We start from the raw sequence: 12,118 nt of genomic DNA, 5'->3' as shown, positions 1-12,118 counted from the left end.
TACTGACTCTTTAATTTTTTTACTTTTAATTATGGCCTTATAGTATTTAGTTAGTGCATGGAAAAGGCAAAGGTTAATGACTTCCTAGAAATCACAAAGCTAATTCTTGAAGACTCTGAGACTCTGAAGACTCTTTTTGACTCCTATCATTTGAATGTCTTTTTTCCTCTACAGTAATTATTAAACTTACTTTTTGCATCATGTTCCTTAGTCCTCACTCCTAGAGCTTTTTACAATGCCAGTATCATTTTGTGCATTTACCAGATGGGGAAAAATGGCCACTTGGAGGAAGGAAATAAAATGCTTTCAGCCACCCAGAACACTCATGGTTCATCCAGTGCACTCTCCACAAAATTAATTGCCCACTAGGTGCACTTTAAATACCATTTTACTGCCTATGACATGCTTGTACACAAGGCACTGTGACTTCAAGGAGAGAGAGTAACATTTCTAGATAGGATAGAAATGGATGCTCCGGTCATTAGATTTTCAGTGAGGTCGGGATGGACACATTTTACCTTCAGGCATAGGTGGGGCTCATGGGGGAACAGGGTAGAAACTCTGTTCTCTTGCAGTCAAATACCACCTGTTTCTTCAGTTTTTCCAAATGTTGTTGGCCATTTGGTCAATTTATACAATTGGATCATCTGAAGCATGAGCCTAGTTACTGAGAAATTTTTAGGATTTTTGATATTTAGGGAATTGAGAACAGTTAGTGTTTCTAATTGTTTAGCTTTTCAGATTGGAAATATTAATTATTCTTCTGATCTCATTTGTATGAACTGTAATTTAGAAGCAAAGAAATTACCATAGTGGATCAGGCCATTGGCGTAGTAAGCTGGGTCATCTGTCTGCAGCAGTAGTCCAGAGATACCTAACTCTGAGCTGTTACTCACGGATGCAGAATTGCTTAAACTAGCTTTATTGCTCACTGCAGATTCTGCAGTTTTATGCCAGCTCAGGTATCAGTAACTGAAAGGCTCCCTCGTACAGTCCTGCCCTCACAGCTGGGCAGACTGACACAAGAGAACTGAGGAGCAACTAAAGCATGGACACATCAGAGCTTAATAAATGGGGCTCCCTGCACAATTTCTTTATTTGATGCTTTGTCCAGACCAGTAAATTTCAGATAAAAGTTTAAAAGGCAAGAAGGTTGCTTGCACTGATTTTCAGGTCACTATGAGCACCACATGGTAGCACTTAGTAAGGAGGGGATTCAGCTTCATATTCTTATTTGATATCACATTATTTCATGACAAAAACTATTTTATAAAACCAAATATGAAAGAATCTCATTGTAGCTGGCCCCAGAGTTATTTTATGTCCTATGAAATGAAGGAAGTACGTAAATGTAAGGAAATGCATAGTTAAATTCTAGGTTTGAGCTAAAAGTCTTGAGCTTCCAGGGGGCACTGCTAAGAGAAAACAAGGGGTGTGACATTGTGGGTACAAGAGAAACAGGGGCAGGCAACTATTTCCAAAATTAATAAAACCTTGTATGGAAGAACAAATTCTATGCCTTAAACTTGTAATTCTTGCATGAACAGCCTTAATGAGATTTTTGGCTCTTACTTTGTGTTTCTTAATACATTTAGATTTATTTTACATGTGATCTTAATTAATAACTTGGCATTGTGATGCTCAGGTTTGGGCTAATTCAACACACTTTTTGTTGAATTTATTTATTTGTAATTTGCATATACGTATTCTTAACCTTATCTCCATCATAATACAATATTTGTATTTGCTGTTTTATTATGTATAATTTATTTGCATATACGTCTTTCACTTATAGATGTATCTGAAGCAATGCCATTAAACCAGGCTTTACATGGTCTGTACAAAGCTGTATAAAGCACTTTTGAACTGTATGCATTATATGCATGTAAATGATTACAAGTTGTGAACCAGATTTACCATATTAAATTATAGACCATTAAAAGGTGATCCAATGTAAGTATTCAGTTAATGCAGCAAGGAAATTAAGGAAACAAAGGAACACTGTTTTAATGAGAGAATGATGGAAAACAAACTGATATTTTGTCTGGGATGTCACGAGGAAGGGACTAAATCTGAAGATAGACAAGGTTAAAGAAAGGTTAATACCAATAAAGGAAGAAGGATTGCTAAAACAGCTGAGAGGACATTTATGAAAGAGTGCATTCCACAGGTTTGCAACTATGACTATTGCGGGCAAAGGAGTGTGGATGACAAACTGTTTAAAGAAGCAGTGAAGGCACTGGAATATTGGCGTTATATTTCCTTCGGGAGGTCAAAGAAGCACCATATTGTAGTGTCCAATAAACTAAACGAAGGAATGAGGAATATGAGGTTTTTGGTTAACATATAGAGAATGTGGCTTCAAAGTTGGCGATCCACGAATTGCAGTTCTTGTTTTCTGCATCGGAGCTGTATTGTTTCAGCCTTGTTGTGACTACCACTGGAATGACTGTGATTCTACAGACTTGCTATATACTATTTTGGCAGCTAATAATACCCAGTAAGTGGAGATCTTTTCCATTTTGAAGGGAATCCCTACTTAGGGACTTTTTCATCAGGCGGGGATCTGCAATACCGAAAAAATTTGTAATTTGCGAAGGCATGAAAGCTACACTAACAGAGCAGCCTATCTTACTGTGAACAACGGATCATATACAACATTCAGCAAATGCTGAAAAATGCAGACTATGGAGACGATTTCTCAAACTGGTTAGCTAAAGAGGCCTGCACGAGATTGGGATAAAACCAAAGAGAGGTATCTTCTCATTGTCTCTCCATCCAGTTGTCTTTTCCTCTGTTCTATTGCCTTTTAATATTTTATTATTACTTTTTTACTATACACCATAGAAGTCAGCATTAGGAATACTGATTAAGAGGTGGAAATTCATGCATTGGGTAAATATTGGTAATTTCTTTATTTTTCATCTGATGTATAGTATTTATGTTTACACTTCGGATTTGTTTGGTTTTGATGGAGACACATGCTTGGGAAAGGCTTATAAATGAAAAGGCAGTCACATGTTTCAAATAAAACTGTGTCTGTTTGGCAACTGCTTCCATTTTTAAAATAAGCATTTCATCCACATGATAAGGCAGTTATGAGAGAAATTTATCCACTTACATGCTTACATTTTCTCCCTGTATTCTCCCACTTGCCATCTTCTCCATAGACAGTGACTCTCTTTTGCTGCATTTCTAGTACGGTGGGATCTTATAAGGCAACATTCTGTTTTTACCTCAGTTTATGATTTGTATCATGCCGTGAAAAGTTGATGCATACCTTTTGTGTGTGTGAATTTTGCTTTTTGTTTTATTTCAAAATTTCTCTATTTAATGCAACATTTTACGGTGCTGTGGACTTGTTTGAAATTTCAGTTTCAAGTAGTGATCAGCTTTCTCATACTTTAAAACTGTGAAGAAGGAATTTATTGAGATTTAATTTCTTAATTTGAAAATTGCAGTTGTAATAAGCAAGTTTACAAAGGAAGAAAACTAAAGACTTTCAGTGTGTGATGTCTTTGTGTTCACTGATGTACTTTAAATTATGATGATAACTTCATTAGCTAAGATTTAATGCTTCATAACTTGACACAAGTTTGAATAATGATGTAAGTCATGAAAGAATATAAATTTTGTAGCTGCATTCTGATTCTCAACAGGCAGTTTCCCACACCTCCAAACCTCTGCACATTTGTTCAAGCGTGATCTTTATCACATTTTGTTGATTTGTTATTTTGGCTCCTGCTTTCTGCCAGTATAATCAGCATTTCCCTTTTCACTACCTTGAATTTTGCTAACTTTTCAGGTTCTAGAATGTGTAAATACCTCTTCTAGTTAAGGAGAGTATTTTATATAAAGCAAGAAGGAATATAGTCACACACATGAAACTGAAATTCTCACTAAAGTATTTCATATTGTTAACAGCTGTCAGTAAGAGAACAGGTCAAGGCGAAGTCATTAACTTTCCATTCTGTAGCAAGTATTTTATGCTCCTTCTGTATATGCCATAGAAACTTTTCAGAGTATCAACGGGGAATGCCATAGAAATGAGTAAGCTCTCTGCTCCTATGCACTATGCTTAGTTCCTGCAGACCAAGCTTTGGAAATGCTCTCCAGTATTCATCAGGTGTTCAACCATGACACAACAGCAGCAGGACATCACAGAAGTTTTCTATCTTTGCTGTCTCAGTGTCTTGGGAATGATTGACTTCACTGATGTTTTTTTCTACAGCACCTGCTGAGAGTGCAGATAGGTACAGGGAAAGGAATTATTTTCAGAATTATTATCCACGAGGAAGTTTATAAATTATAGATAGAAACATAATCCATCACCAAGCTAAATTCAGTTTCTCTAATAATGCATGTATTGGAAAGATACGCAACAAGACAAGTTATGAAAATCTTGACTGTGTCAAGATTAGCTAATTCATTGATATATGGTATAATTTCCAATTTTTATCCTTGTGAACATATGTTTTATTTAAGTGTGTACGGAAGGGTTAAAAGATGGAATTTTGGTCCGTGGATGGACACTGAGTGAGAAGTACATAGCTAAGAAAATTGCAACATTGGGTGAGAAGTAGATAGCTGAGAGAACCACAGTCAGCACAAGAAAACAGATGGTTTATTGTCTAGTGTTTGAAATGCTGACCGTAGAGATAAAGAGGCTGAGCAATACCAGGGGAGGACAGGGAGGACGTACAGTGGTGAAAGAATACAAAGCACAGTTCATAATTTTGCTTGCCTTATAACATCTTGCTATCGGCTTCAGCATGGTTGATACGTGACTGCTGGATTATGGTAATATGCTGCATGTACAAAGCCTACAAACCAATAGACAGGATGGCTACGGCACATGCAGCGCGCCTGACCAGTGGGCACATGCGCCATAGGCTCCCTATGTTGAGAGTTGGCAACTGAGGCGTGTTTCGGCACCCGCTGGTCACGTGTGTTGAAATCTGTTCCTCTGCAAATGTATAAATACCGGGATTTCCCAAAGAGCAGTGGGCCGGTCTACGGTGAGGTCACCGTTGCCTCTGTGGGGATGCCCACGTAAAGCTGGCACCTACCGACTGCTGGGCTGAGCGCGCGGCGCAAGACAACACAAGAATATACGGACAGTCCATCTTCCTCATGGTCCTCGGGTCGGTAAGACAATTGCTTTGCAAGATAGCCTTAGTGTAATGCATGCCTGTAGTTAATAAAACGCTTGGGTTTTTTTTTTTAATTTTTCCTTGTAGTCTGTGTATATGTGTTTACCTTTCTCGGGAATCCTTGAAACCACTCTAAAACAACAAGACTGAGAAATGCCAAGGGCACATCTTTAATAGATACTAGAAGAACTCCTAAAGTCTGGTTTAAGGAGCATTAAACACCCTTGGCCTATTCAGGGCCAATTTTTACAACCCCACAGAGGCTCCCCAGCTAAAGACTTGGTAGTATTTGAATTAAGAAGAAACCAAACATATTCATCCATCACTTGGGACACAGAACACAGCAAATGTTCCTGGTCTTCTTAGGAGAAAGTAAACCTACCCAGGTTGTTAAATCAAAAGGAACAAGAAGCAGATCCACAATCAAAAGGAGAGGAAAAACTATTCCAGTGTCAACATGAAGACTGTGTGACACACACTGCTCACAAAGACCATCAAACAGATTTGCAGAGCCTGGTGCCTCCAAGAAGCAGCTCCACTTCTTGTCAAAGGCTGTTCTTTGTGTCTTTTCATAGAACAGCACAGAAACAATTCTGAACCATGAAATTATACTGGAAAGTGAATGGGAGATATGGGAGAGAATGAACACCTGGAACTCAAGGATGTTAATATGCCTAGCTATTACACTAACAGTTGCCCAAAATACAGTATTTTAGTGGGGAAATTTTTAAAGATATCATCACCAGCTAGAAATGACACATCTGCCTATTCAGAAATCCTCCAATGTGGCTAGCAAACAGCAGTAAACAGAAATGTATTAAGGACTTGCAACACACAGTGGTCTTCTCTGGAAGGACAGGAAACCTCTCAAATATTACTGATGCTTTTCTTGCCGCACTAATACTTGAGCAGTTCCAATTCCATCCATAAAGGACAACAGTATGCACGCAGCAGCTACATTAGCTCCTTGTTGTTTTGTAGCAACCATTCTGAACTAGCCACAGACCTATATGAAGGTGTGTATCATGTTCAATTCAGCTAAGGGGTCTGAGGGCATTTTGCTTGGTACTGTGCATTTATTTGTTTAAGCAGAAGCTCTTATGTTGCTTAAAGCAGTATGCACTCTTTAGCTAATCCCTATAATGTGCATAAAATATATTTCATATGTGGTGGTCATGTGCACTGATAAATTATATTTACCATGTACTTTTGTGTGCCTCACCTGCAGTTTGTCCCATCAATCTATCTCCCCCAGTATTTATTCTAACATTCCAAACCTCTGAGCAGCTTCAAACAGCTGGGACTTTTTTTTTTAGTTTCCTCTTTTTTTTTTTTAATACCAGAACCTGTCAAAGATATATTTCCTTCTTTTCCCCCAACAGGGGATTTTTCTCCTACTAAGTTAATATTGGCCAAAATGGTGGTATTTTGCCCTGAACCAAAGTGTAGTATCTGCTGTATCTCATCAAAGTGCAAAGCTTAACAAGGGGCTTTTGCAACATACCTTGGGGAAGAGGAGATTGCTAGGGTTCTCAGGGAGCAGTCAGCAATTCTCCAGTATTTGTAAGATCCTTTCCTAAATATTCAGGTTTTGAAGTCACAGCATCCTTATCTATAGCAGTACTATTTCTAGTGACTTTTAACAGTTTCAAATATTTTTTTGACATTTCAAAGATTTACTATTAGTAATTCTCTGTTTGAGACTAGGCAGCTAGATTAGCTCTGTGTGTAGTAGTACCTGCGATTAAAGATCAAGGCTAAAGCCCCAATAACATTTTGTAACACTCAAATGTTTTGCATTTATTAAATGTAGGAGAGTGGAAAACTGCATACAGAATGTCTGAAGTAACATAACATTTGTATTGGCATTCACTTGATATGTACTACCTAATTCATGATTCATATCATTGCCACTTACATTGTGACTATTTAAAATGACGGTCATTTGAAGGTAATGCTACCAAGTGTTCTTTCCACCCACTGGAGCTTATGCATATTAGTAATTTGCTTTCATCTTTGCTATTATATTTATTCCTAATTTTATACATCTGTCTACTATACCCTTTCCCATGACTTTCTTAAATGCCTTCTTTTATTTTAATCCCTAGGTTTATTTTTCACAGCTTCTGGTCTGTTACAATGATCTTTGACCCTATGTCCAGGTATGCACGAGAACTGGGATATGGTTTCTCGCACAGCAAGAAGAAAATTGGCTCTGCTGATGGCATAAACATCAAGCTGATTAACAAAGGCAGTTTTTTGTGACTCTCCAACTATGGGATAGAAATAGACATGAGACAACAATGTTCAGTCAGAAACATGAAAAATGATGTTATCAAACTTCTCCCACTCAAGCTTCTTCCACTGTACCAGAACAGTTACACATTTCAGCAATGAAATAATTAATAATGCTGACATCTAAGGAAGTGTTAACACAATTGATGGTAGAAAACAAATACAAATTCTCCTGTATTTTCCTTTGACAAGAAAAAGATGGAGTAGAATGATTAAAGACTTAAATGAGTTATGGACTCACAGTGCGAATATGGGCATTACACTCAAAGCTGCAAGTTGTGCTCTGCAGATGTGTTGGATGTGTGGGAAACATCCCCACAAGTTTGTTTTGGTGGGTTGCCTCATAAGCAACTGCTGTTTCCCAAGAAAGTACTTTGAAACTTCCACAGACAAGCCTTTAATCCAACAGGTGTTGCTGATTTGATAGGATGAAATGAAAAAAGTAACATAAGTATTCACACACAGGGATTTCACCATGCCAGGTAGGTTGAAATTGCCTTTCTACTGAAGGGGGTTTTGTCTCATTTTACAGAAAACAGAAAGCAGTGGTGATCAGAAAAGATGACACACTGCACAAAATCTGAATAGAATAATATGAAAGCTGAATGAGAGTAAGGAGTTTGGACATCGGCTGGACTGGGTAAATTGTAAAGAGAAAGACAGCAACTTTGGCTTTAGCAGCAGTGGTAGTCCTATGTTTATGCAGAGTACAAATCTTGAATACAAATCTAATACAAACTAGCCTGTTAATTCAGACTAATGATGTCAGCGAGATTTAATTCAAAACCCATCTGAAAAGATACATTCCAACCTCGGTTCAAGATAAAGAGCGTTTTCCGTTAGTGACTTTGTTCTTTCAAATAATTCATTTTGGTTTTCTTTAGGTAGGATCACAATGAGTGCCTCACTATCTACAGGTTCTTCAAGGAGGACGTAAGGACAGAATGGTGTAAGCATACATATTTGGGAGGAGGAAGATGCTAGGAAAGAAAGAAATTTTAAATGCTGATGGCTTCTTGAAAAGGCAGGTGGAACTACTGTAGCAATTTGCCACCAGTTCTTCATTGCAAGTAGTGAATGTGGAGGTAAAACTAGTCAGGAGTGGAAAAACTCCCAGGGTGAATAGGAGAAGCAGCTGAGCAGATGAGCAAAAGAGGAAGAATGACAGGAAGGTGAATAAAGTATGAGCATGTAAGTGGGCTAGGGAGTGATGAGCAAAACTGCATTAAGTAGCCAGATTGTGTAGTGTCAGCATTTTCAGCAGGATTTACTTGAGGACCAGCGTAACTCAACAGTGGTTAAGTGACAGAATACAGGTCTTGGTAGTTTTACTACTGATGCTTTTTAAAAAATTGAGGGCTAGTAAGGTGCACCATGTGTGTATTTCTCGTTATAGCACCAGCACAAATTTCAGTTAATCAGGTATATTTTCAAATCCTAAGTTTATTCAAAGCTGTCATGGTTTAACCCCAGCGGGCAACTAAGTATCACACAGCCGCTTGCTTGCTCCATCCCTGTCCCAGTGGGATGGGGGAGAGAATTGGAAAAGTAAAAGTGAGAAAACTCGTGGGTTGAGATAAGAACAGTTTAATAAATGAAATAAAATAATAACAATAAATTGTAATGAAAAGTGAAATAACAACAACAACAAAAAAAGGAAATAACACCCAAGAAAGACAAGTGATGCAAATGAAAACAATTGCTCACCACCCTGCGACCGATGCCCAGCCTGTCCCCAAGCAGCGGTCCCCCGGCCAGCTTTCCCCCTAGTTTATATTGCTAGGCATGACATCACATAGTATGGAACATCCCTTCGGTCAGTTGGGGTCAGCTGTCCCGGCTGTGTCCGCTCCCAACTTCTTGTGCACCCCCAGCCCACTCGCTGGTGGGGCGGTGTGAGAAGCAGAAAAGGTCTTGACGCTGAGTAATCACTGCTCGGCAATAACTAAACCATCTCTGTATTAGCAGCACTGTTTCCAGCACAAATCCAAAACGCGGCCCCATACTAGCTACTATGAAGAAAATTAACTCTATCCCAGCCAAAACCAGCAGAAAAGCAAAGTTTCTTATCTACCGTACATCTGTACTCACACTGTTCGTGTTTTTTTCACATGGGTAGAAGGCCCGTTGACGTTGACAAAACTGAAAACAAGCACAAGTTTGAGAGGTTTTGCACTAAGTCTTACCAGAAGGGGAAAAGACGAAGGACTTTATTCATTCATGGTCGGAGGCCAGGACAGTGGGTCATGGGCCGCCACCACTGAACGGTCCCCGGCAAGACTCGCCACAACCTTCGCCAGGGGCATCATGTCCCCACCATTTTGATTTCCCTGCGGAGTCGTTACCTTAGCTGTACGCACAGGATCAAAACTGGCTTTACCCATCTCGCGCTGTTTCGCCTAGGCAATTTTTGGATAGGTGGGTGACACGAGCATCTCGGTTTCCAGTCGTTAGGAGCCCTTCGAGCCCATCAGCCGTGAAGACCGATGAGGCTTTTGTTCCGGCTCCAGCTCACGCAGGGGTCGCGTCTCTGAGAGGGGCACCTACCAGCGTGTGGGACGGGAGAGGCTGTCGAGCCGGGCGGCGCGGAGAACTGACGGCTGACACCAGAGCAGAGCAGAGCAGCGCCGCGGCCGCCCCCCCGCCGCTCCCCGCCCGCCCCAGCGGCCGACGGCCGCCACACGCGCTACCGCCCAACCGCCAGCTCCGCCCCGCGCGGCTGGCGGCGGCGACGACGACGACGACACGCCCCCCGCGCAGGCGCACCGCCGGCGGGCCTCGGGGCAGAGCGCGCGAAAATTCCAAACCGGCGGCGCGCACCGGGCGGCGGGGTAAGCCGCTGGGGAGGGGGCGGGGCCGCGGCCGAGGGGCGGGGGCCGCGCGCGCCGAGCTGGTACGGCGGCGGGGGAGGGGGTGCGGCTCTCCTCCCGGAGGGGGGGGCTCGGGGGCGGCTACCGACTCCGCCGCGGCGACGGGGGCCTTCCCACCGCCTGAAAGGGGAGCGGCATTTCTCGCCCGCCCCGCCCGCAGGGGCCTGGCCTCGGGGGTCGCGGGCGGGCGGCCGGCGAGGGGGAGGGGGCGCGGGTAAGACGGTGCGCGCATGCGTGCGTGCGCCAGCGCGGGTCGGGGGCTACCGTGGGGGGGAGGGCGCGCGAGGGCGGGCCCTGCGCCGCGGTCGGTGCGCTCGCTGCGGGAGCTGGCGGCGGGGAACCGGCCGAAATCGGCACCGAGGGGTCGGGGCGAGTCGCCCCGGCCCTCCCCAGAGCTTTCTGCTCTGCCAGAGGAAGGTGACCGCGGCGCGGAGGCCGGCTCTGCGCCCGGTTGTACCTCTGTGGGCTGCCCGCCGAGCGTCTCGCCCCGGGACTTGCCCCAGCTGCTTCCAGAGCTACTGCTGCCTCACTGGCGAGGTCGTTGTTTGGTATTTCATGCCTTGCTGCCACTGTGCCTCGTCTTGCTTTAACGCAGGGGGGATGTAGTTGTGTTATGCCTCCCCAGCCCAGGGTTGAGATTTTTCGTGAGGATGCCGGTTAGTCTGTGGGCTGTCGAAGGCGGGAACGGCTTGCGGCAAAGGGAGTGCGTGGGGCCGCCTGCGCGCCCCGGTGAACAGCTGGTAGGTGGTCAATACCGTCTGGTACTGCAAACATTTGGAAAGAGAGAGGCTTCCAGATCTGCGTAGTCTGCATCTTGCTATTCCCCTTCGTTCTAGGAACTTCGGAAACGGAGCGGTAACATCTCCTTTAGTGATACACGTACGAGATCGATGCAGCTATGATACGTAGATAGCTGCCTAAATGGTGTACAGAGAGAGGGAGTAAAAAGTGTACAGCTTTGTTTCTGGTTTAGCATATGCGCCAACTTTTTTACTCCACAATCTGACACTCGCAGACATCTGCTTTAGTGGAGGAACTCTGGTACCGCGTGCTTTTGCGGTATACTGTCAGACAGTGTAGCTGGCCTTTCATTTAAACTAAAAATTGGGGAAGACCAATGCCTCATAAGTGTTGGGAGAAGTTGCCATTTTTATTTTTGCTTTTGGTTCACAAATGTAGGTAACTAAACCACTACCTTCGACTCCTCTCAAAAATTTTCCAAATTGCCATTTTTTATGTGGAAGAATAACTAAAATGGGGTAGTGGTTACTGCTCTGTATCACACTGAAGAATCGTTTAGGTAAAATTGGTGGGACATAAGATTCTAGTGACGAGCCTTTGAAAACCAGGAGAATCTTAAGAATTTGGGATTTTTTTTCCAATACATAATTGTAAGGGTCTGAAGCTTTCTCTTTTTGTTGTTATCTTCCCCCCCCCCGCCAGTGCAAACCCTATGAATCTTTTCTGTGACAGGAAAGGTTTCTTGTCTGTGGCCATTAAACCAAGTAACATTCAGTTTATTTTCTGAGTTAGATGGATTTTTGGTGTGCTACTTGTTTTTATGTTCATCTTCCCTTCTTTGCTCAAGGTTCAAAAATTGTGTCATAAGAATTCATCATCATAGTATATTTGCAGGAGAGATTGAGATGTTTATCAAAGTGTATTGTGAGCTACTGACAGGTCTATGAAACTCTTCTACCTGTTGAATTTTGGCATTGCTGGAAAGCCCTCTTACTTGTTTATCGTTTTTTCCTCCCTGTTGCAGTCTCTCTTCCTCTCTATGTGGCTATTTGTTCACTA

This window comes from Gavia stellata, chromosome Z (assembly GCF_030936135.1).
Source record: "Gavia stellata isolate bGavSte3 chromosome Z, bGavSte3.hap2, whole genome shotgun sequence".
NCBI lineage: Eukaryota > Metazoa > Chordata > Aves > Gaviiformes > Gaviidae > Gavia > Gavia stellata.
The sequence above is the reverse complement of the archived record's forward strand: the minus strand, read 5'-3'. Positions refer to the sequence as shown.